Source organism: Gobius niger (assembly GCF_951799975.1).
Source record: "Gobius niger genome assembly, chromosome: 18".
NCBI classification, from domain to species: Eukaryota; Metazoa; Chordata; class Actinopteri; order Gobiiformes; family Gobiidae; genus Gobius; species Gobius niger.
The window spans coordinates 2854287-2868001 of NC_136869.1; the positions used below are offsets into that span (position 1 = coordinate 2854287).

Genomic DNA, 13715 nt, shown 5'->3' on the forward strand with positions numbered 1-13715 from the left:
CCGCCTTGCCTCCAGTGTCTGACGCTGGTGTATGAATGAGTGTGAATGGGTGAGTGGTTCCTTGATGTAAAGCCCTTTGAGTGCCTCAGGCAAGTACAAAAGGCGATACATATATGGGACCATTTACCAGTTCCCCTTCTCTCTCTTCTTTCATTTTTTTCTTTTTCTGGGGTGACAGTGGCGCTGGGTCGTCGCTTAAGCGGAATGTCCTGTAGGCGCACACTGTCGTTGTGTCCTTGGGCAAGACACTTCACCCGCCTTGCCTCCAGTGTCTGACGCTGGTGTATGAATGAGTGTGAATGTGTGATTTTCTTTCTCTTTTTCCCTTCTCTCTGTTCTTCCCCCTCTCTTCTCTCCATTCCTGTCTTCTCTCTTTCTCCCCCGTCCTCTCCACTCCTGTCATCCATCCGCTCCTGAAAACCATCTCGTTTCTCATCCGCAGACCTCCTCCCTCTCACCAACAGATCCTGTAGGCTCTTTGTCCTCAAGCAGACCCCGTGTGTCCTCATCGCTGAACATCACGCTCCTCAGATGAGACTCTTAACGCCTGACTTCTCGTCTCATCTCATTATTCTCTCTCTTCCTCTCTGTGTTCCAGGCGGGCGGTCGATCAGTCTTCAGCCCTGTCCACGGTTTACCACCGTCCAACAGCGACTGGACAACAAGGACTGAATCTCCAACAACTGGACGTTCTTTCACCGTGATCTTGGCCCCGCCTACAGAGGGACTCCCATCAGCCCCCATAACTTCTCCCCTCCTCCCTTCGGCCCTGGGTCTCTATAGCCTGTCCGTCCATGGGAGTGGATCTCTCCTTCTGTGGTTCTCCCCAAGGTTTCTCTTTTGTCCCGCTGGGTTTTTGAGTTGTTCCTTGCCGTACTGGAGAGTCTAAGGACAGGGGACACCCGCGCCGCTCGCCGCCGCCTGCTGCCGACTTTTTATTGCTCTGTTTTATTGCCTTAATGTTCGGTGCAGCCCTGTGAGGCGACTTCTGTTGTGATATTATACCGTTTGCACTGCTCTATTGCACTATTTGTATAGTTTATTATTTATCTAAGTTATGTGTTAAATGTTTTATGTTTCATGTTTGAACCAGAAAGAATTCCTGGTTGTGAACCTGTTCATTAACAATGGCAAATAAAACATTTCTGATTCTGATTAGTCTACGTCTGCTTTCTGGTCACATTAGCATCATTTTTCTTTCCTGACGGCTTTACTTTTGTTTATTTCCTTTGAAACAGCTCGTCCTGGTAACAAAGGCCTGTATTAAATGCTTGATGTCATTAAACAAGGTTGAATGAACATCTAAACTTCATACGCAGGAAACAAATCCCAATCGAGACGGGTTAGTGAGTTTCATATTACTGACGCACTCGGATACACAAAAATATATCTATAAAATAAAACCATAAATTAAACCATACATTTAATCTCCCTATATTAAAGTATTGATTTTTCACACAGTGGTTGAAGTGGAGATTTTCTTCCCATAACATTTTAGTTTTCAAGTATCAAATTTGTCAAAACTTAGACTGTATGATGCTTATTTTGTGATGTTTTGAAGAAGCTGCAACATCTCTGTGGTGAATATTGACATATTTTATATCCACTTGTCCAAGATGACGCTGTAAACCAAATATGGAGTTTTTCCTTCTGTGAGACACTCGGTTCAGAAAAGCGGAGAAATGTTACTAAACAGTTTGGGCTTTTTATGCACAAAATGCCTTATTCTTATATGAAAACCAACGGGTGAGGAAAGCTCTTCTCTTTGGTCGTTTGCACTGCTTAAAAGCCTGGCGAATCTGCAGTTACGCGTAAGACCTGAGGTGGCAGTAGTGAGTATAAAATGACGAACTTGCATCTAGTCCCTTTAAGTATAATTGTCAGGGGAGTTTCAGCCTCAGAGGTGATCATATTGAACATTTATTGTTTAAAGCAGTACTAAGTAACTCATGCCCCTAAAGGCCATAAGCGCCACTGCAGGTTTCGTAGCATGTTATGTTTTCTTACTCATTAATTGTCCATTAATACACTGACAAAAAGGACAAAGGGACAGAGGGATATTGTTCATCCAATTACACAATGGAGATCATTTTTTTCACTCAAACTTGGCTGTAAATACTGTTTAAGTGGCGCTAGCCCGCAGTTAGCTTTGCCCGTTAGCCTGTTAGCTTCTTCTTCGTGATTCCTTTGTGTGTTTTTGGGCGCCGGGTCGGGAAAGTTGCAATTATGGTTTTCTGGCCAGAGACACCAATCATCCCATTAACATTTGTATTACCCCCAGAGGGACCATGAAAAGGATTTGTTAAGGTAAACCAGTTACTTAGTAATGCTTTAAAAATGCTAATAACAGTGCTCCGGATCAAAGTCGCCACCTCACTGGAAGAAGAATAATCACCTTCAGGAAGAAATTAAATCAATTGTCCTGACTTACAAGATGAAATCTAAGGTTTGAAAAGTGAAAAGTTAATTTTTCTCATTTCAAGTGGGATTCCTTCTTGTTCCATTGGTATTTGCATTTTTCTCTCATCTCAGATTAGTTCAAACTGACAACAACAACATAAACATCATTTATTCAAGAAATTCTGAGTCATTTATCAAATTTAAGAGGATTATTTTTCTAGTCCAAACTGTTATGATCTTCAGTTGGTCAGGTCTTGGTTCAGTAACACTATGAGCCCAAAGAATGAGATCAGCAGATGACCCGGTCTTCCTGAGGTTCATGGTCATTCAGGGAGGTTCAAATCCATAACTCTTTACCTTCTGCATTAGGTCCAATACTTTCCAGTCAAACAGGGAGCTTTAGGTTACAGTGAAAGTGACCAACAATTGCATTAAAAGTCTTTTTAACACACGCTGATAAACTAACGCGCTGCTAAACTGACGCGCTGCTAAACTGACGCGCTGATAAACTAACACGCTGATAAACTGACACGCTGATAAACTAACACGCTGATAAACTAACACGCTGATAAACTGACACGCTGATAAACTGACACGCTGATAAACTAACGCGCTGATAAACTAACGCGCTGATAAACTAACATGCTGATAAACAAACACGCTGCTAAACTAACACGCTGATAAACTAACACGCTGATAAACTAACACGCTGATAAACTAACACGCTGATAAACTAACACGCTGCTAAACTAACACGCTGCTAAACTAACACACTGATAAACTGACACGCTGATAAACTGACACGCTGATAAACTAACACGCTGATAAACTAACACGCTGATAAACTAACACGCTGATAAACTAACAGGCAGATAAACTAACACGCTGATAAACTAACACGCTGATAAACTAACAGGCAGATAAACTAACACGCTGATAAACTAACACGCTGATAAACTAACACGCTGATAAACTAACACGCTGATAAACTAACACGCTGATAAACTAACACGCTGATAAACTAACATGCTGATAAACTAACAGGCTGATAAACTAACACGCTGATAAACTGACACGCTGATAAACTAACACGCTGATAAACTAACACGCTGATAAACTGACACGCTGATAAACTAACACGCTGATAAACTGACACGCTGATAAACTGACACGCTGATAAACTAACACGCTGATAAACTAACACGCTGATAAACTAACACGCTGATAAACTAACACGCTGATAAACTAACACGCTGATAAACTAACACGCTGATAAACTAACACGCTGATAAACTAACAGGCTGATAAACTAACACGCTGATAAACTAACAGGCTGATAAACTAACACGCTGATAAACTAACAGGCTGATAAACTAACACGCTGCTAAACTAACACGCTGATAAACTAACACGCTGATAAACTAACACGCTGCTAAACTAACACGCTGATAAACTAACACGCTGATAAACTAACAGGCTGATAAACTAACACGCTGATAAACTAACACGCTGATAAACTAACACGCTGATAAACTAACACGCTGATAAACTGACACGCTGATAAACTAACACGCTGCTAAACTAACACGCTGATAAACTAACACGCTGATAAACTGACACGCTGATAAACTGACACGCTGATAAACTAACACGCTGATAAACTAACACACTGATAAACTGACATGCTGATAAACTAACACGCTGATAAACTAACACGCTGATAAACTAACACGCTGATAAACTGACATGCTGATAAACTGACATGCTGATAAACTAACATGCTGATAAACTGACATGCTGATAAACTAACATGCTGATAAACTAACACGCTGATAAACTAACACGCTGATAAACTGACACGCTGATAAACTAACAGGCTGATAAACTAACACGCTGATAAACTAACAGGCTGATAAACTAACAGGCTGATAAACTAACAGGCTGATAAACTGACATGCTGATAAACTAACACGCTGATAAACTAACACGCTGATAAACTGACACACTGATAAACTAACAGGCTGATAAACTAACACGCTGATAAACTAACAGGCTGATAAACTAACAGGCTGATAAACTAACAGGCTGATAAACTAACACGCTGATAAACTAACACGCTGATAAACTAACACGCTGATAAACTAACACGCTGATAAACTAACACGCTGATAAACTAACACGCTGATAAACTAACACACTGATAAACTAACACACGCTGATAAACTAACACGCTGATAAACTAACACGATACGCTGATAAACTAACACGCTGATAAACTAACACGCTGATAAACTAACACGCTGATAAACTAACACGCTGATAAACTAACATGCTGATAAACTAACACGCTGATAAACTAACACGCTGATAAACTAACACGCTGATAAACTAACACGCTGATAAACTAACACGATACGCTGATAAACTAACACGCTGATAAACTAACACGCTGATAAACTAACATGCTGATAAACTAACACGCTGATAAACTAACACGCTGCTAAACTAACACGCTGATAAACTAACACGCTGATAAACTAACACGCTGATAAACTAACAGGCTGATAAACTAACACGCTGATAAACTAACACGCTGATAAACTAACACGCTGATAAACTAACACGATACGCTGATAAACTAACACGCTGATAAACTAACACGCTGATAAACTAACACGCTGATAAACTAACACGCTGATAAACTAACACGCTGATAAACTAACACGCTGATAAACTAACACGCTGATAAACTAACAGGCTGATAAACTAACACGCTGATAAACTAACAGGCTGATAAACTAACACGCTGATAAACTAACACGCTGATAAACTAACACGCTGATAAACTGACGCTGCTAAACTGGCTGCACAGCGGACGTGAGTGCAGAGCCAGTTTTTTCCTATATGCAAATTACGCAAGCTGCGTAGGGCCCCGGTTCAAACCCAGTTTCTTATTGACATTCTGCAAAATGGACGACGCACCTAAACCATAGGCCTTACGCACTTGGTGCAGGTCTATTGACCTATTTGTGCGTAAAAGATTCCTGCAACAAAACAGTCTCCCTAACAGTATGGATGTCTGCGGATTTATCCTGATCATCTCTTTATCCAGTTATTGTGTCTCAGCGCGCGCCACCGACTTCGGTAAGAGCTTTTCCGTCTCAGTTATAGATGATGTACAGGATCATAAAACCGCTCTTTAACCCACGATAAACCTTATATAAAACACACATATTATCATATCAGTCTTTGGCTTAATGACTGCAGCTCAGTGACAAGTTTTGGCTTGTTTAAAGATTTTTTCTGTGACTTAAGTAACTACTCCCTTGTAACATGATAAGGAGGTTGATCTTATGAGTTAACCCATAACAAAGTTTGAAATGTAGACACATTAAACTTATAATATTCTACAATAGATAATTTTCTAATGATATAATCCACTTCATTACTGTAGATTCAGAGGTGGAAAGTTACAAAGTAGCTGCTTCTACTCCGTTACTGTACTTTAGCAGTAAGTTAGTTAGTTAGCATTTATTAGCATTTATAATAACAAGAGCTGTTGCATGTGTGCTCTCAGTATGGAGCAGACTTTACATTAAATGACATTAAACACAACATAGAAAAGCATTGTCATGACAGCCCGGAGCAGAGAGGGCTCCAAACTGACATTCCCTGACTTCTTCTTGTCAGGAAATAGACTTAATGCTTTATGGACAGGCCAACATGCTGATCCGCAGGTTTGGAACGTGCTCACCACCTCTTTCAGGCGTACTGCACTCCCATGTATACTGCTCACCTGTGGAGGTGCTACTAAAGGAGGAGTATGCATAAGCTAACTGTGGCGTATACTGATGCCATGCGGATGCCACTGAGGGCCCCACGATGGAGCAGTGCAAGCCAAATGTTTGTAAATGTGCGTGTGCCAAACTGCCCTGCTGTTCTGTGAAGTCTCATGTACAGGTGCACTTGCAGGCTGTCGCACTCGGGGACCAACCCTGGACTAAGCTCAGTGGATAATCCTCTCGTATATGGACTCACTGACTGTTGAGCCTGTACAGGAGATGAATGTATTGTCTTTATGTGTGTCTTTTCTTTAAATATGGACCATCTTTTTAGTGTCCGGAATAAAGTCAATAATAATAGTAATACAGTTTCTAATTGGATAATATTTTTAGTCAATAAGTACATTTTTGATGAAGTACTGTAGTACTTTTACCGGAGTATTTTTTTGCCTATATATCAGCACTACGGAAGTATTAAAATACTTAGTACTTTTGACATCTCAGATTTAATGAAAACTAAACGTTTCTGAAAACAAGCCTTTAGGGAAAATAAACCTACAAATGATTGGAGCACGACGACACTTGAAACCTTTATTTTGTTTTATTGTTATGATTATTTTCATTATTCTGATCTTTCTCTTTTAGATGAGGAGGAAACATTATGTGTTTATAATGAGAGCTGTGTCCTGCCCTGTCGCTTCACCCCTGGTTCTGGTCTTTACATACGATGGACAAAGACAGAGCGAGATCTGATGGTCCACAGTTTTCATCAGGGTCAGAACCAGGTTTTGGTTCAGTATCCGGACTACAGAGGCAGGACTTCTCTGTTTGAAGAGGAGATGATCACAGGAAATGCTTCACTGCTGCTTAAAGAAGTCACAGTCAAAGATGAAGGACGGTACTTGTGTTTGGCCAACGGTCAAGTGACTTATGTCAACATGACGGTCTATGGTAAGAAACATGTAGATGATGTTTTCACCGATTTGACCCGAGCACATTTAAGAAAACAAATCCAAACTAATGAAATCAAATGTCCACTGAGGCCACAGCTTTAGAAAGTAAAAACTAAACGTCCACTCCATTAATGTGTTTGTGGTGCTTAAAGGCTCAGCAACATTTGTGTCTTAATTTCAAATTAACAACAGTCGACTCAGTTATACTGACTTATGTCACTTCAGTTTAGAAACAAACTAAAGACACAAACTGCCCTCATGTGTCTGAGTTTGAACCAACTCAACATGTTCTTTGTCTCTCAGCTCCAGTTTCAGAGGTGTGTGTGAACTGCAGCGGTGGGAACCTGATCTGTCAGGCTCAGGATATCTACCCAAAGCCTTCACTGAATTGGACCATAAACCCTGAACCTTCCACAGACCCTCAGGTCTCTGTGTATCCCACAGAGACAGGATTGTTCTCTGTGTGCAGCTCTGCACCTCTGCCCGACCCTCCTTATGAATACACTTGTACAGTCAGCACTGAACACAGCACGAACAACAAGACGTACGAGGAGACAGGTGAGTGTTTCATTAAAGTAACAAAACAAAACAATTCTAGAAGCATTTTTTCAAATCACATTCCTACACTCACACAGCCACTTAAAGCGCTTATGACAGGTTTTCATGTTTTTATTATTTATTATCATGACACTGTTTTGTCCAGAAACACTTTCTGATTTAAAATGTGGCTTAAACAAGCGATTACACGTGAATACAGTATCTATTGTAATTACATCTGTAGTAATTACCATCCATCCATTTTCTTCCGCTTTATCCGGGGCCGGGTCGCGGGGGCAGCAGTCTCAGCAGAGATGCCCAGACTTCCCGATCCACACACACCTCCTCCAGCTGTTCTGACCCCGAGGCGACACCAGGCCAGCTCGGAGACATAGTCCCACCACCGTGTCCTGGGTCTTCCACGAGGCCTTGTCCCACTAGGACATGCCTGGAACACCTCCCACGGGAGGCGACCAGGAGGCATCCGGAACAGATGCCTGAGCCACCTCAGCTGCTCCTTTCGACGTGAAGGAGCAGCGACTCTACTCCGAGCTCCTCTCGGGTAACTGAGCTCCTCACCCGATCTCGAAGGGTGTGCCCAGCCATCCTGCGAAGGAAACTCATTTCGGCCGCTTGTATTTGGGAGTAATTACATCTGTAATAATTACATCTGTAGTTTCCCCGTGCTCCCTCCGTGTCCATGAAACACACTTCTGTTGTTTTTGATGGTAAAGTCAAATCCAAGGAAAATTTGTGGGTCAAACTGAAGAAGACTTGTCCTGGTCTTAATCCAGATATTGGTGCAGACTTTGAAAAAGACTCTGGTAAGATACACAATTTCTTGTTCCAAAATCTATTCTAGAACTTAAGTGACACTCACTCATGGCCCTTGTTTACAGTTACAGAACTTCTACTCCCCTGTCTGTCATGTACACTTAAACTAGTTTAAATGTACAAAAATAAGATTAGTCATTTTTATTGCTGACTGAGAGCAGTACACAGTAATGGTGTAACAGTAAAAGTAGCTAGTAATATATTAATGATCACCCAAAAAATATCCTGGGACTGTCATTCACGCATCAACAAATCATCCAAAATCACGGGCCACACACTCCCAACAGAGACTGTGTCAAAGTCACACAGCGAGTGTCGAATATCACCTCAGACCAAACACGCCTTGCTCACCACCTGGTCACACTCATGCCCTCCGGGGGGCGCTACAGGTCTTTGAAAGCCAACAGACCCTGCGGAGCAGGGGTTGTGGTTGTTCGGAGCAGGTCAGATGGTGGAGGCTGGAGTGGAGCAGGTAGGTAAGGGCTGGGGCTTGAACGAGGCTGGTGTCCGGAGTGGAGCAGGTAGGTAAGGGCAGGGGCTGGACGAGGCTGGTGTCTGAAGTGGAGTAGGTAGGTAAGGGCAGGGGCTGGACGAGGCTGGTGTCCAGAGTGGAGCAGGTAGGTAAGGGCAGGGGCTGGGGCTGGACGAGGCTGCCATAAAACAGAACAATAATGTGAATTTATCCCATGAAACACTATATATTTTACATTTGGATCATTTATTTTAGCTGAAACAACCAAGTAACTCTCTGTAATGCTGTCCCTGAACCAACAGTCAAAGCTTTGTCTCTAAAGTTTTTTTTTCTTCAATACCTGCTTTCAAAATGTTTTCTTAGTTGATGCCATAGTGGTATTACAGTGTCTTGTGTTTAACATCAGAAATTCTCTCTTTACAGAGCGGACCTTTGTCAATTCGCCTTGGTTTTGGGTGATCATTTCTTTTGTTGCTGTTATTGTTGCTGGTATTGTATACTTCTGCTGGAGGAGAAGGAGAAATAAAGATGAGAAGAAGAACATAATACCAGACACTCCTGGGTAAGTGCATCTCATTTGTAAACAAACACATGATTAGACGTGAGTTTATCCGGTTGTTTTTTGTGTTATTTTGACTGTAAACTGCAGAGTCTGAACAAACATAACTAAAACAATGCTCTATATAACTCACTGATTATACTGAGGGATATTAACTTTCTCCTACTGCCTTTGAGCAGCTCTGGATTAAATATTTCTGCAGTTTGAGTATCTTTTGTTACTGATATTTATGAAGATATTAATTATCCAAAATGTTGGATTTGACAAACAGAGACATCCAGAAACTTCCACTAAAAGAAAATACAAATTCCCTTTACTTTTAACCATGAGGGGGCAGTACACACGGTTTTAGACTGTTTAGTTTAGTTTAGTTTAGTTTATTTTAGAGCAAAATATACCCATTTACATTAAAATGACAAAGAATTAAAAAAAACAAAGTGGGAACAGCAGATAACACTCTAAAATCATCATATACAGTTTATCAGCAGACGATGGTTTTGGTCTTAGTGCATTTAAAGTTCATACCTTTTTAGTTCATAATTATAATTGTTCAAGAGACATTACATCAAATACAAGTGCATTTTTCTGTCCTGCTACAGGAAAATAACCTCTTTACTGTCTGGACCTGACTCTTGCTCTGGTGCTGATGTTGAGACTGTGGGTGTTCCAAACCCAGAGGAGGAACATCTTGAACCGAACATCTCTGAAGAGGCTGAGACTGAACGAGGACAGAGACTCGGAAAATACTGACAATAGACTTTTTTTTTCATCAGCAGTTATAAATCTGCAGATAAACCGTGCTATTTTTTATGAAACTGACTCCATGGATGTGATGTGTTACAAATGTTAGTGTCATTTCTGTCACCAGCTCCACTGGATCTTCAGAACTCTCTCCTCATATCCAGACTCAAACTCCTCTCACCGTGGCATTATTGTCCTGTTTCATTTCACTGTTTCTACTTCACAGTGTTCTTGTATGTTTTGAAAGGCATTTTTAAATGAAATATACTATACTACAGCAATTTCAATACAGGTCATTTATTGGCAAATTAGTGCATTTTTAAGGCTTATGTTTCTCTTATTTAGGTCAGTAAATATAAGCTTTAAAGGGCGAATAAAAGTCTAAATGTATTGATGTAAATATCTCATTGTGTTGAAAATGAACCACTGTTTCTTTTAACCTCTTAACTCCCGCCTGAACCAAGAGCATTTTCTCCAGTTCAGCTTTACCCAAATCCTGTAGGCCAGTGTAACACCTCATTTGAAAGCTAAGATCTACAAAATTCATCTAAATGGATCTTTTTCCTCACATCAGATTTTTTTTCATCACTTTTTTTGTTGGGCAGTCGTCTCATTTTTGTCACATTTTCGTGACTTTTTTGTCACTTTTTCATCAAATCTTTCGATTTTTTTTGGTCAAATTCTTGTCAATTTTTGTCGTTTTCTTGTACATTTTTTGTACATTTTTTGGCACTTTTTCACATCTTCATTGTTTTCGTCTCACTTTAGTTGCTATTTTCACACCTTTTTTCCAGAAGCTTTTGGATTGGGGTAAAGCTGGAGAAAATGTGCTCGGTTCAGGTGGGAGTTAAGGGGTTAACGTTTCAAAATGACGTTTTATGAATTTCTGTTTGGCTTATACAGATTTTAGATTTAGAAAACGCAGTCTAACAACAGGGAAGTGAGACTGAGGAAATAACAAAGCACAAACTGACAAAACCCCAGTGACTTTCATTAGTTTATAAGAGACTTTATACACAGTGATCGATTAAACAACCTCATCAGTAGTTTGAAAGTTTGTGTGAGATGTTTGTTCTTCAAGTGCAGTATCTATCTATCTATCTATCTATCTATCTATCTATCTATCTATCTATCTATCTATCTATCTATCTATCTATCTATCTATCTATCTGACACAAACACATTTTTAAATTTTATTTAATTTAATTTTTTTGTGTGTGTAAGTCCACGATAGAAAAAAAAGTATAGGCAAAAAACCATATGTCTGAAACTTCCTAAATTATAATTATTGAACTTGCCTTGTCAGAGTGATGACGTGACGAGGGCGCGCGCACTTCCCCCAACCCTATAATATCGTAAATGGCAGGAAGACTTTGTTGTTAGCCTGTGTTCATTTCCAACAGCCTTTTCTTTTGTTTATCGGTGACATGATGTGGGCGCGTCTCGTTCTTACGATTAGTTGTATTTCTTGGTCATGTTGCATTTGTGTGGGTAAGTCCAGTCTGGTTTTCTATAACGACAGATTAGTCTAAATAATATAACGGTGCATTCTGCACCGTCTATGGGTGGCAGGTTTTGAGAAGTACGGAAACTCATTGCTGCCAATGTGAGTGAAACATTTTTGACTGCGCTTTCTCGTTCGAACGTAATACCATCTCGTTCTAACGAGTTGCCAATGTCGTTCTAACGAGTTGCCAATGTCGTTCGAACGAGTTGCCAAAAGCCCAACGCGCACCAGTGCGCAGCGGCACATCATCTCAGGCGGCGCGTCAGGGCACTTAAGTTCAGAGGCTTTTCCTCAAACCATGTGGTGCTTTAAACGCGTAGTTCATACATTTATCATTAATAAAATAAGACACGTATGTCCGTGTTGCGAGAGAGAGAGAGAGAGAAAACGTGGCTCTCTTTTGCAGGTTAACAGGGGGCTGGTGAGTTTAACATGCTCCACCTGAACCCTGATGATGGTTCTGTCTCCGCTGCTTCCATCATCCCCTTAAACAAAGTGTACGGCGTCTCCCTGTTTGTCACAGCCGAAACCAGTCTGTGCCTCTGCAGCAGGTCAAAAACATAGGCCTAGGTGTGTTTACCCCGCGGCACCGCGTCTGAGGAAAAGCCTCTGAGCTGAAGTGCCCTGACGCGCCGCCTGTGCCGAAATGGACGCGCGTCAGATGATGTGCCGCTGCGCTCTGGTGCGCGTTGGGCTTTTGGCAACTCGTTAGAACGACATTGGCAACTCGTTAGAACGACATTGGCAACTCGTTAGAACGACATTGGCAACTCGTTAGAACGAGATGGTATTACGTTAGAACGAGATGGTATTACGTTCGAACGAGAAAGCGCAGTCAAAAATGTTTCACTCACACTGGCAGCAATGAGTTTCCGTAGAGAAGGGATATTTCTGTAAACACACGTGACAGGTTCTGAGGCTCATTTTTCATCAGGACAGTCTACCTTATATGACCTTAGAAGCGCGTGAGCACCATAGACTATATATAAATGTCAGCACGAATGTCGCTCATTTTCCTCCTCGGACTCATAAAACACATTTGCCTAAATCACAAGTGACTTCACTCCAGATGTTCAGTTTGTATTTTACACAGTGTATTCTGAATCATTGACTAAAACATGCTGAAGTAGGCTACACAATCGTCGTGTATGTATAATGTATTTATGATTACGCACACAAAGGAGAAAACATTTGTACTTTCAGTTTCGAGTTCAGTTTGACGGTCAGGGGCGCCCTCTGCTGGTTTAAAAAGGGAGTGCAGCCTACTGTATTTCTAAATCTTTTTATGATTTGCACTCAAGCGTTCGACCGCGTCCCTCGTGGTGCCCTGTGGGGGGTGCTCCGGGAGTATGGGGTCCGGGGCCCTCTGCTAAGGGCTGTCCGTTCCCTGTATGACGCAGCAGGAGCTTGGTTCGCATTGCCGGCAGTAAGTCAGACCTGTTCCCGGTGCGTGTTGGTCTCCGCCAGGGCTGCCCTTTGTCACCGGTTCTGTTCATTACTTTTATGGACAAAATTTCTAGGCGCAGCCAGGGGCCGGAGGGTGTCCGGTTTGGGAGCCTCAGAGTCTCATCTCTGCTGTTTGCAGATGATGTTGTTCTGTTGGCTTCAACAAACCAGGACCTTCAGCACGCTCTGGGGCGGTTTGCAGCCGAGTGTGTAGCGGCCGGGATGAGGATCAGCACCTCCAAATCTGAGGCCATGGTTCTCCACCGGAAAAAGGTGGTTTCCCCTCTACAGGTCGGTGGGGAGTCCTTACCTGAAGTGGAGGAGTTCAAGTATCTCGGGGTCTTGTTCTCAGTGAGGGACGGATGGAGCGTGAGATGGACAGACGGATCGGTGCGGCGTCAGCAGTGATGCGGTCGCTGTATCGGTCTGTCGTGGTGAAGAGGGAGCTGAGTCGGGGCAAAGCTCTCGATTTACCGATCGATCT

The 13715-nt window shown here is 41.8% G+C and overlaps 1 protein-coding gene across 1 annotated transcript in view; it reads left to right on the plus strand.

The window, feature by feature from the left end:
* Positions 1 to 13715, plus strand: part of LOC306977781 (hemicentin-1-like) — a gene marked incomplete at its 3' end in the record, with an annotated part of 211392 nt that overhangs the window by 147683 nt on the left and 49994 nt on the right. The gene's annotated exons all lie outside the window — the stretch shown is intronic.